Here is a 13879-nt window from a genome sequence, read left to right on the forward strand (position 1 = left end):
ATGCATTTAGAGTGCTTAGGGAAGTAGCTGATATGTGACAAGCCCTCCATACACATACTAACAAAAAATAGCAATTTTACAAAAGATTACTTTTTAAAAAGTAACCATAAATCTGTTCATAAAGCAAATTAAAGGTATGCTTAACTTTTGGTTGAGCAAACAGTCTTAAAGTGAGCAAACAGTCTTAAAGTCACTTCTACAAGCCACCTCTCTGTTAACCGCAGCTCAGGTGATGTTTTTCAACCTTGGCTGCATATAAGAATCATCAGGAGACTCCCAAACACTAGATATTCCAATTATTTCTCTGGGATTGGATCCCAGCCCTGAGTATTTTAATAATCTCTCCAAGTTGGTGCAGTTAGTTTTGAGAATAATTTAGGTTAGAAGAATAACAAATATGGTTGGTCCTTTTCAAGTTAAGTTGGACCTGCAGGCTCCAATCTAATCTTGTTCCTGGAGTGTAGCTGTTGTGGATGACAATGAAAGCCAGAGTCAAGTAGGTTATTTTGGAAAACATGGCACTGAAATTGAATTCCGGTTCTCTGATATATGTTAAAACAGTTCCATCCAATCACTGGACCCTCAGAGAGCACTGAAGACCCTGGTTTCTACAGCTGACATCTGGATTTCTACAGTCATTTCTTAAGAAAACAAATAACAATAATATTGCTACTATAAAAAATGGTAATGACTGCCATTTGTTTAGTACTTGATTTATCTGTTATGAACTGAATGTCTTAGTCCCCCCCCCCCCCCCCGCCACCTCCAAGTTTATACCCTCCAAAGTGATAGCATTTTAGCATTTGGTGGTGGTTCTTTAGGAAGTGATTAGGTTTTGATGACGTTATGAGGGTGGAGCCATCATGGTAGGCTTAGTGTCCATAAAAGAATAGGAAGAGAAACCTGAGTTCTTTTCCTCTCTCTTCCAAAATACATAGTAAAAAAGTGGCTATCCGTAAGTCAGTAGAACAAAACTCACTGGAAGCAGACTATACTAGCACCCTGATCTTGAATTTCCAGCCTCATCTAAGTATGGCTATTACTATCTACAGACAAATAAGTTCTCTTGGTCCAGTGCACTGGACTAAGACACAGTAGGATTGAGCCTCTGTCCCATTCTGATGATGAGAACAGGGGTGTGGCCATTAACTCCTCTAAGCCTCACTGAATGGTGGTGAGGATTAAATGAGATAATGCATACAAGGTACAGCAGAAGTCCATGCTAAGCATTGGAAATAGAGCAGCAACAACATAACTATTGTACTGACACTCAGAGAAGTTGATGATATTAGCTAAATCTACATGACTTCTCAGGAATGCAGCAGGTATTGAAACATACATTTCTGAAGAACAAATCTCATGGTCTTATTACTACAATACACTATCCTTGCCTTGCCGCCTCTGGAGATGTCTGTTCTGGCACAGGAATATTCGTTGTAACATGAAGGCTATATTTAAACCTGGCTATCATTGGCTAAATCTCCTATATAAACTTAATTTTCCAATGAGTTTAATAACTGTCAGTACCAAAAAAGTTTTCCAAAGTACACAATTCTGTCTTTCAAACACAACAAACCAAAGACAGAAAAGAAGGTGTTAAAAATGTATCGATAATACATATTAAATTATATAATCAGTTCCATAACTGGTATTCTAGGCATGAGTCTACCTTTGGAAAGATAACATCTCTTTTACTCTATTTGGTAAACCTCATTGCCTTGAAAAGTCAACTCCCTTATTTTCTGTCTGAAACTTGAATCTATCTTGAGGTTCTAAAGTCATTTAAATCCAAAAATCAAAGAAAATGCATGAGATGTAATCCTAAATGAAATACGCCCATCTTGCATATATGTCAGTATATACAAGTGCTAAATTCTTTGATAAAATAAAAAAAAATTTTAGACTAAGTTAAGACATTTTAGATTGGCATTATTTGATGCACCTAGTTGCAAACTACATTTCTCAAGTATAACCAGTAGTTTCTTTCACAGGACCGTGATCACTGATATTTGCTCTCAGCTCAGGAATGTCTACAAACCTAAGTTAACATGAGCTAGCACTGTACATTTTGGAGTCATCATGTTCAGCAAGGAGAGAATCTGATCCAGTATGAGTCAAAACACTAAGTATGACATTAAGCCATACCATCATGCAGTAACAAATAAATATCTAACCTCCATGGCTGAATAAAAATGTATTTTTCACTAATATCACCTCTCTAACAAAGGTATGCTAGAACTCTACTCCACATAGTTATAAGCCCAAACATCTTTAGATAATACTATCTTAATTTATAACATCGAGGATCAATACCACAGAAGAAAAGAGTGTGGAGAACTCACACCTCTACTAAATGTCTTGGGCTGGAAGGGCTACATGTCACCACCACTGGTGACCCACTGCTCAGAATTAGTCATGTAATCCTGCCTAACTGCAGGGGCCTGAGGAATCTTTCCACATGTCCAGCAAGTAGAAAACCAAATAGAGTAAGCAATACTAATGTCTCTCACAGACCCAAAGAAAGTTATCTCATAATGAATTCAAACAGTAAGTATATTAAAGATCTAAAAAACCTCGGTTTATAACTTGCTGAAGATAGATCCCTATTTGTTTTCCACAATGAAACACAAATTTCCATAGTTCAATTTAATCCCCTAGTAATCAGATCCTGATTATACTCTAAGGAAATTTTCCTGTACGTGCTCATTATCTATACCTAAAAAGTCTTGCAAAATATAGCAATAAAAATATAGTAATAAAAATTCCCACAAGCACAAGAGTTCCCCTTTTCCTCAGAATCCAGGTGGTAAACCTTGGCCAAGTCATTCAATCAAATGCTTGTGGTTTATAAGGGGCCCTTCAGACACAGCTGTAATGTACTACACAGACAACTGCCAAGTCTACCAGGTTAGTTGCAAGCTCTTTCAGAGGCTCCATTTTTAAACCCTAGGTTGACTATTTCCCCCCAGGAGTCATGTACACTAACAGCCTAACCTCAAAGCCATTCCCACCCCCTGCCATTAGCTAGGCAGTTTCTGAGAGAAAATTGCTGTATTTTTCAGACACTGGGTCATATTACCATTGTCGTCTTGCACGTAGCACTTAGGGATCTCCAGGCACATTTTAAATGGTTATAATAATAGTGAGGAGAGCTGCCAAATCACAGCTCCCACTCACATCCAAATCCACTTATGTTGGCTTTGCAGAGATGGGTTCTATAAACATCAAAGACTCAAAAGAGACAAGAAACCACCATAGACATTTAAAAAAACAAACAAACAGAAAGACTAGTGGTAAGAGAGCCAAAAGCAAGTTGAAAAGCCAACAAACATTTATAGTGTAGGCAAGCCATGATTTGCTGCGGGAGCACAGCTCTGTCCCTGAGACCCAGGGATGCCTGATCCTCCCTCCTGGCCCTCAAGGGAGGGTATCGCAAGCCTCCGCTCAGCTACTGCCAATGCCTGTTTTCCTTAGAACCACCAGAGACTTACGTTTGAGTAGTTTGAGAAAAAAAGGGAAGATTAAAAATGTTGTAGCAAGATTTCATACTTAAGCCTTTTCCTAAAGATTTTATTTGTCTCTTCACTGGCATTTAGCAAAATAAAAAAGGAATTCTCAAGGTAGGTGTCTCTACCTACAGATTAAAAAGACTCCAAATCGGTCACACCTTATTTTCCTTCCTAAATAAGGAACACGCTTCCCTCTTTCCACTCCTACGTAGCTGCTTTTCACTCCATGCACCCACAGGAAGTTTCTGCAGCCTCATGAAACTAGACTACTAAAGGTTGTTCAACAAATGAACCCATGTTTGTCTTGCCCCTGAAATCCAGCTGTGCTTACAGGAACTGAAGACCTTCCAGTGCATTGATTTTGACCTTCTGCTTCCTAGAAACTGTGTGGGCCACCCACTCTGTCCAGTGTATATAAAATCTTACCTCAAAATCACTTTTTCAATCCCATAAGTGCCAGTGGTTCTTGAATCTTCCTTCTTCTGTTCAGCATACACACTCCCATTGGGTGATGTTATCTACTGTTTTTATTTCTAGTGTGCTCTGTTTGACCATTTTTAGGTTGATGATGCTCAAAGTCTTGAATATGTCCCCAGTCTCTTTAAATTCGGCATGTCCCCAACTGAACTCCACATTTCCCCCTCATTCCAAATGCATTTCACTACCAGGTGTCTTGGCCAGAAATCTTACCATCTGCAACTCTCCCCACCCACCTGCAATCATCAACTGTCCAAATCCCTCTCCTGTCTAAATACTTGTCTTTCTCTGATGTTGATTACAGGATGTGTCCTAGCCATTCTCCCAGTCTCTAGTCTTGTCCCTTTATGATCCATTTTCTACTGAAGCAAAATGTTGTGTTTCTAAAATGGAAATCTTATTATTCACTTGTCCAAAACTCTTCTATATGCCTCACTTTCCCCAGAATGTAATACACATTCATTATGATGCCCTTAATAGTTTCACTGCTACTAAGTTCTCATCTGCGTCATTTGACAATGCTGTTCATCCTCAACATTCCAGCAATAGTCAATTGTCACCTCTCATGCCATGCTATCCTTCTCTCTGGGTTTTTATTCACACTGTTCTTTCAAAATACTCTTCAGCTCCCTTCTCTATTACTATGCCTAATTTCCCTCTACTTACACCAATTTCACCTGAATCACCTCCCCTTATTTAGATTGTAGGTTAACCAAAGCCCAAGATTCCTTATCTGAAACGTAGGTTAGAGGTTCTTCACATTCCTTGTTTCACTCTTCAGCTCCATTGAAAGTGACTGTTTGCTAGTTCTGTGTCCGTACCAGTCACTCACTCCATGACTGTCACATCTGCTCCCCTACTTCAGGTCCTCTGGTCTAATAGGTATTACATACATAGTGGGCATTTAACAGACACTTGTTGAGTAAGTGTTAGTTACAGCAGGTTGGGGACTTGACACTGTCAGAGGCCTGTGAAGGACTTCTCTCCTTTTCCAAAAGAAAAAAATGTAGAGCGATAGTCAGCTCATGTAATATTTCTCTTCTGTCTCTTAGTGTGCCCTGTAGTGACATCATATGAAGAGTCATAATCCTTGCCTGTCTCTTTCCTGAAGGCTCCACCCAAGATGAACATTTTCCCGGCCTTCTAGAACATCCCAGCCACAGTTAGATTGTTAACATATTTTCCTTAATATATCTAAATAAGCCTTTATTATATTTTAACTTCTTAACTGCTTTCTCCATTTCCCAGTTTAGCCATTCCTATGTTTCATACTTCTCTCATTTTTCTCATGCTGCCAGAGTGAGCTATCCTAACTCTCCATCTGACAGTCACTCTCCTTTTTTCTGTGCAAAATATATAGATGGTCTCTTTGGCAATGGCTCTCATCCTTAGCTATTCATCAGAATCAAGCAAGAAGCTTTCAAATAAATACTGATGACTAGGGTCCACCTAAATTAAACTGCATCTTAATCCCAGAAAGTGAGGTTTAAGTATTTATGATTCTGATAAGCAACTCACATTGATGACCACAGGACGCCATATGTAATTTTTGGTAGCCCAGTTCATGCACAGTTCTTGTCCCATCAATTGTCACCTTATATAAATACTCTCTGTGCTCCAGTAATAAATACCACTTGGTTTTTGCTCTCATCTTCATGTACAGATTTCCATACTGGGTTCATTTTGTTGCTCCCAATAAGACATCCTAGATTATGATGCCCTGGAGAGTAAAAGTCTGGCCTCCATGTCCCAAAGGTCAGAGACTACCAGTCAGGGACACCTAGAGGCCATGCCATGACTTAGGGCCCAAAGCCCTCTACAGAGGTGATGTTAGCATAGGGAATCTGAGGAACATTTCTAGAAGTCCTTTCTCTGTGGGGTTTTCAAGCCCTACCATTGTAATAACTCTAGATCTTTGTTAAGAAATGCAAAAGAGGCAAAATAAATTATAGGAGCCCAGATGAGTGCCAACAGACTTAAAATTCATGTATAACACTTAAAACAGGAGTTAGGAATGCAATCTAGAGAAATTTCCTGATTTGGGTTCTAGTTGTTTACTGGTTTTGACTTCTGTCTTTGGAGTTAACAAAGGAAAAAGAGCAAAGATTGTGGGGGCGGGGGTGTCTATGTGTTGTGTGTCCAGCCTAGTTGGTACTGAGGAAGATTCTCTCCTTGATCAAACTTGGCCTGGCTGCTCTGAGTCCTCTTCTTGACCAGACCTCAAACTTTGCTGGTAAAAACCACTGATTCTGATTCTCAGTACAAATGATTTCATCCTCCAATATACCCTCACATTAAGAGATTGAACAAACACATAGTTTTTAACAGCTCAAGCAGCATCCCTAGCATGTTGACTTCAGCCTAAGTTTTTGTCCTTGAAAGCTTAAGGCTGCCAAAAGGATATACTGATTGTTCCAACCAACACCTGAAGACAGACTCCATTGCCCAGTCTCTGTGGGAGGATTGAAGTCAAACATTGAAAAGCACCAGTGGGCAAACCAAGATGAATTTTACATGGACCAACCTTCTTCTTTAAAAAAATTTTCATTTCCCCAACTCTGTCCAAGCCCAAGTGTTCAGGTATTTTCTCAGTTCTACTCCCTCATTCACCCTTCAGGACACCCAGTCACCTCTGTACAAATCAAAGCTGAGTTCAGTTCATGCTGCTCTCTCTTCTCTACTGCAATAGCTCGTCACTGATTAAGATCTATTCCTACCATTGTAATTAGTGTCTGGTTTTGTTTGTCTTTGGTAACATTTTTTTAAAATAAATACATAATATCCTAGGAGATCTGATTCCTGCGGTTGATGTGGCACTTAATCGGGTGACTGCCCCCAGAAACAAGTCAGTGGACAAGAGCACAAAAACTGACCAAGTGATGGTTGGAGGAAAGTAAGGCTGAGATGAAGGCATTAGAGATAACATGTTTTAATGACAGACTATTATGAATACAAGAAACATTTGGGCCCTCAGTTAAACATTTTAGAAGAAATATTCTCTGTGGTAAGAGTATTTAAATGGAGGATGGTTCTGTTCCTGTAAACTTACTTTCTTGAGTTCTTTCTATTCTGTTCAAAAATATACTGTGCTCTAAGCCTTTAATTTGTTTCTACCTATAAAACACAACTTTTATGAAAATTTGGTTCATGAGTTTCTACACACAAGAATATGTTAATGTAAGAAAATGTATTTTTTGATTTAGGAACAGGAATTCATTCATACAATCAGAATTTCTTTGTTTATTCTTTAGCCATGTTCTGGCCTTTAACATCTGTTTCTTTGACATGTTATACAGGCGGTTTTATAATTTAATCATATGGCTCAAAGGTCCAGAAAGAAAACTTAGGTTAAGACAATTCAATGAAACGGACAGTTGAAATACTCAATAAATTTACTTAGACCCATTCACTTAGCATCAACACATAACACATTCCAAAACCAAGCATATATCAAATTTAAAATAGGTGGTCATAATTGGTTTCAATAATTGGATAAATGGTCAAACAATTTTCATTGCATATGCTTTGGGGCATGCATTTCATTCCTTATTGATCTTCTTTATTAAATTATCATATCAATGATTTGTTTTGCTAGGAGCAGGGATGGTTATTTCAGGAAGGAGTGGGGGTGGGAAACGTGCCACGCTGCCACACGTACACACAGGACAGGTCATGGTACCAACAGCTAACTCCCAGCGATGCCTAAGTGGCAAATCTTGGCACGTGTGGGTAAATACAATGTTTATTAATCTAAAAAATGAGAAAAATATTATAAAAATAGAAGAAATAGAAAACCCTAGACAAGTTAAAATACAGAAAAATTTTAAGCAAAGTTATTTGAACCAGGCAATATTTATTGTATCAAATAGTAATCTTAATAGATATAAAGTAATCTAAACCCAGGCCACTAACCAGGTCAAAAGGCAGCAGGCATCCTGACCACCCCAGAATCCTTTGCTAGTGTTCTCCAATTACACATTTAAGCAACCCCTGGTTACAAGAGGACTTGTTTGCTACTGATATTATAAAAATAACCATTCTTTAAATTATTACACATAGTACATAAAATTAGAACTATACATAAGGATTTGAATAATTGCAATTTCCTTAAGGACCACTTGCAACCTCTGCCTGTTTCACAGACCTGTAGGAGAGAAACAAAACAAAGCAAAACATGCTTAATAACATGTCTGTAGTGTAGCATATTTAAGAAGATGCATTAATTTCACCCACTCCTCTACTTATGAACAGTTAGGTTTTTTTCTATATCTTGGCTACTGTAAACAATGCTGCAATGAACATGGGGGTGAATCAGGTTATTGAGACGTTTTTGTTTGTAACCATTCAGACAGTATTCTACAGATATAAATATATAATTATGTGTGTGTGTCTGTATTATATATAACAAAGATAAATTACATTTAATATACTGTCTTGTCACTCACTATTTTATGTAAAACTATTATAAAAATTTTCCACATCAGAATATACAGATATACACAGATAGATGTATCCAATTGATATCAATATATCTAGTTAAGATATATCTCATCCTTCATAATAGATGCATCATATTCCTTTATATAGATTGCTATAAATTTTTAATCAATCCTCTTTTGTTGATCATTAGGTTAATTTTTCTTTTTTTACATATCTTCCATATTTTATTATAAAATAGTTTCCATGTTTTACTATAAAACGTGTGGAATGAACATAATAATATTTTGGTAACTACAAGTAGTACATTGCAAAAAATAATTCCTTTAGGTGATTTATTAATACCAAATTATTGGGTCAGTGAGTAATTAGAGCAAAATTAAAGTGAATGAACTGCCAAAGGGGTCAGTGTACTTCTCGCTTCATGTAGAGGCTGTATGATCACGTGGAAGGGGATTTGCAGAGAAGCGACTGGCATTATATTGGGAGAAAAGTAGATGTTTCTAAAATTCTTTCTAATTTTGATACAATTTGTGACATACTTAAAAGGAGATACTGTGAACTATTCACCTTTATATACCCAGTCTACAGATTACTCTCATGTCCATGGATCTGAAACTGTTCTGAGATGCTGTATCTCCAGCAGCTATTTAATAGTGTCATAGAGTCCATGTCTGCACAGTGCAGGAATATGTTTTCATTTCACATATATTTACATGTGATTTTCAACCTGGCCAGTGACTCAGTTCATGGAGCATCAGCCTGGTGTATGGACATCCTAGGTTCAATTCCTGGTCAGGGCACACAGGAAAAGCAGCCATCTGCTCCTACCCCCTTCCTTCTCTCTCTCTTCCCCTTCTGTAGCTACTGGCTCAATTGGCTCAAGTGTGGGCCTGGGTGCTGAGGATAGCTCCACTGGAGCCCATCAACTTCTGGCACTAAAAATAGCTTGGTACTTGAACATTGGCCCTTTATGGGGTTGCTGGGTATATCCCAGTTGGGGAGCATGTGGGATTCTGCCTCACTATCTTCCCTCCTATCACCAAAATAAAATAAAATAAAATGTTTTATAAAAAAGTAATTTTCTGCTAAAAAGAAGGGCACAAAATCCCCATCCCAATTCCTTAATGAATATAGACTCACTGAGGAGCCCAAAACACACAAAACATCACAAAAAGAAGAAAACATTATTCAGAGTACTTGGAGAAAAATCACATTATAGGTCCTGAAGACTATCTATTTTGAAAATCAGAACTTTGAGCAGTTGTAGGATAGTACCCGAAATTACCTGACATTGATATTAAGTGCCCTGAGCAAACATACCAGAGTAGACCAGAGTAGGACAGGAAGAGCACGGGACACAAAGAAGAAGATCAGTAGAACCTGCACAATGAAAGAAAAAGAGATAACATGCTGGACCAGGAAAAAGATCTAGCAAACATAATTCCCTAGAGGTTTAACCAACTTCTCATAAAGATTAATTGAAATTAATATTAAAACCACATTTATAGTCTAAAGTGAGCTGTAATTATATATATGGCAACTGTTTAATAGTGAGTATACTCTCATTTCATAATCCATCCTCAATTAAACTTTTATTGCTTTTTAAACAAATCCAGGGCAAAATGCTCCTCTGGATAGTGTTCTTAATACATATGTGGGTTGCAGGAAGATGCTATCTAAATCAAAGTCATGATTCTTATGTTCAACATGAGTGAGGCAGGAAAGACCTTAGCACAGTTTAGTCAGGATTGGAAATATACATTTCACAGTATTGGGATGCTATAATATTTGTAATTCTCTGCCACCATCACAAAGTTATTATGAGATTTACATACAGTAGTGCATATACATACATATACACTATATATATAACATTGCATGCTAAATGCAATTCCTCCCAATGCATCCCTGAGGCAGGAGAGCTGTGCCTAGTGGAACAAGTTTAAAACCATGAGGATATAAAACAGAGGATAAAAGCAGATGAAAAAAAGGCATCAATACACACCAAATATATTAAAAGCTCTTAAAAGTCCCACAGTAAAGAAAATTATGTAACCTAATATTTATCAAAGTAATTTGATAATAGATTTTTATGTAACTCATTTTTAAAAATTCTATAGAGACCCACTGGTAGGAACTGCTTCAACTAGAGGCATATCAATGCAACTGTTGCTTCTTATAATTCAGCAGCGATATAGAATTGGGTTTTGTACTCAGACCTGAAATCAAATTCTGGCCCCACACCTTCCTATACAGGTGACCTGGAGCCAGTTAGCATTGCTCAGGATCCTCCGCGGAGGAAGGTTATCAGTGACAAGTCTTTGGAAGTATCATTGAGTAGTTGGCATTTGACGGTTTTACAGTATTCAAATTTAGATAAATAAGAACTACAGAGAACATTTGCACTGAAAGTGGTGATTCTATATGAAAAGTAGATGCTTTATTGGTACATTTTAACAAACTTAACACATGGAAGGGTTTTGAAACAATAAAAAAAATGATTCACATTTTAGTGTTCTTTACCACCCAAAGATATTAAAGGTGCTGGCAAGAGGCCAGTTGAGTGAATGCTCTACATTACTGTTTCTCAGATTTCAAGGGTATCAGAATCCCTTTTTTAAAACACAAATTTCTGTGAGCCTCACTGTCAGACTTTCTGACTTAAGTAAATGTGGGGTAGAGCCCAAGGACATTGCATTTCTTACAAGTTCCCAAGAGATCCTGATGCTGCTGCTGGTGGTTTATGTACCAGGCCTTGAGTATCAATGTTCTACATAGCATGGACTTTATGGTGAAGGAGGCCACTCTTGAGACATGTAGAGTCATGATGTGTTTGGGTCCCAAACCAAACCAAAGTGTAGGTGTAGTCATAATAGAGAATCTTAAGTGCACGAGGTTGGGGACAGCAGTAGATTATCATAATCTAAAATTTTAGAGTTGGATGCTATTTCACATTTGACAAGAAAACAATGCATTATTGTAGAAGACCACTAAATTTGAGAGGGCCAAGTAATGATAGTGGTAGGACAACAGATAAATTACCCAATCAATAGTTAAAATTTCCTAGTAGGAGTTGTGATAGATAGGAAAGCAACGAACCAAATGTAAGCATTCCTTATGTAAGAATAGAAACGATTGGTAGTATTATAGTGACAAGGAATAATCCAGACAGTAAGACAATAGCATGAGCCTAAAAAAAAGGAGAATTTCAAGTAGAATGTTAATGTTCCTCATGGTGCGACCACCATTTCAAGACACATGGCAGTTGAAAGAAAGACCAACTTCCCTGGTGAAGGTTAACAGGGAAATAGTGTCTTCTAGAAGAACCCATTTCAAAGAAGGCCAGAAAAAGAAAAAAAAAAGAGGTATGGAGAGATGGAAAGTGTTCTTTGACTAGCATTGAAGGACAATCAGTTTGCAAATCAAATTCCAGTAGCACAGGAAATATATCAATGGTGTTTAAGAATAAAAAACATGAGATGATTTTATTTTGATAGTGGCAGTCAGGCAAAGCAGAGTGGCCAAGGGAAACAGGAATAAAAAAACAGAAGTAACTGACATCAAGTTTCTGAACCGAACTTTGGCATAACATTGTTCTTGTATGGCAAGGGACTTCAGTGTCCAGCCTCATGTGGCTTCCTTCTGGGAATTAGAACCAAATATTATATAAGAGGATAGCCCATTATTTCCCATGCTTGTGGAATGTAAGGAATGAGGTAATTTGGTTGGGGGAGAGAGCAAACAAGCAAAAGAGAAGCTATAATTCTGGAAATAAAGACAATTTGTTAACAGATTAGAACCCTCTTCTCGAATGGTGTAGGTACAGGTTTATTCAGTGAAAAAGAGCAGCATAGATCATTTGAGGCAATGCATTACAAATGCGGGTGCAAGGGGTGATTTTTCATGCTGCATCAAAGCACCAGGGTCATTACAACTCTGAACTATCATGAACCCAGAGGAACAACAAAGTGAACATTTGAAATATCACTGAACATGTCATGCTTGGTTGTGTGTACTGATACACTATTTATCATATAAATTTGTCCATGTTTATAATCAAGACCTCCCTGAATAATCAGAAGATGGAGACTCAGGTTTGGCTACTTCTCAAGTAATCTTCAAAAATCACTTCACCAATTTGAACTAAATTTAATCATTCAATTCATTCAGTAAATATTGCTAAGTAAATAAAAAGTGAATGTATAAATATTTATTAAATAAGTGTGTGTTAAACAATTACAATATAAAATATAAATACTAAGACTAATTTTTCCCTAGTAGGTTAATTTTGGGAATTAAATATGTGGAAGTATTTATAAATTATAAAGCCTATATAACTAATGGAAACTTTCTGAAAATTATTTTGAATGTTAACAAATGGATAATCCTCTTTTTCTTAATATGAAGGAGAAAGTCAAATTTACATTTGCGACTATAAAGAAAAAGTATGTTTTTGGTCTGAAGAATGTTTAATTATACTAAAGTTGATATAGAGTTTTGGACTATTTAGTCAACATTTCAAAACAAGCCATTTTGAAGAAATCTGGCAGCATTCTTCGAACAGTTGTTCTATTTTAAAAAGCTTACTCTGGGATTGAAAACATGCTTAATGTAATTACTAAATGTTATTTATTTTATTCTGTCAAAATTTTAATTTTTATGTTTATCATATATGCCTCCCTTAATTTTCTGGATGACTTTGTCTGTAGATAATAATTCAGAGCACAGTTTAAATATAACTAAATCAAGTTGACGTTATATTAAAAGCAGATTTCCGGACCCAAATGTATTACTGCTTGTTTCCTTTTATGTCACTTTTTCTTATTTTCATGTTCCATAGTATTTCTTTATGATACAAGCTCCTTCAGTGCTCCGTGAAATACCTCCTCTCTGGAAACTGTCCATACACACGTTCTTTGCACCTTCCTACCTCTCTTAGCTTCTAGAGATGGAATGACATTTCAGAGTAGAACATAATGACCCCGGATTACTGTAGAATATAAATTGCACTTATTAATTGTGTATTCTTGTGAAAGGGTATTTAACAAATCTGAAATTATAAAATCTGAGTACTATCACTCACACATTAAGTTGCTATGGGGATAAAAGGAGATGCTACCAAAATTTAATAAATGTCAGTCCTCTTTCATTTCTTCCTCCTGCTTATATACTGCTTACAAAAATTAGGGGATATTTCAAAATGAATATAAAGTGATAAAAAAAGGAGGCACTTAATTTTTTTTTATTAAGAACATCAGAAAAAAGCAAACAACAAGTCAAAGAAAGTTGTTTGATTATGCAAATTAGATGCAAAACCAACTTTTGTTTCATTGGTGAAAATGCACTACACAAAAGACTGAAATTTCTGGAGTATCTGCATATTCCCTGATCCCTTAATTTTTGTGAGCAGTGTATACAACTTTAAAATGTCAAGTAGTTGCCTGACCACGCAG

Source organism: Saccopteryx leptura, chromosome 3 (assembly GCF_036850995.1).
Source record: "Saccopteryx leptura isolate mSacLep1 chromosome 3, mSacLep1_pri_phased_curated, whole genome shotgun sequence".
NCBI classification, from domain to species: domain Eukaryota; kingdom Metazoa; phylum Chordata; class Mammalia; order Chiroptera; family Emballonuridae; genus Saccopteryx; species Saccopteryx leptura.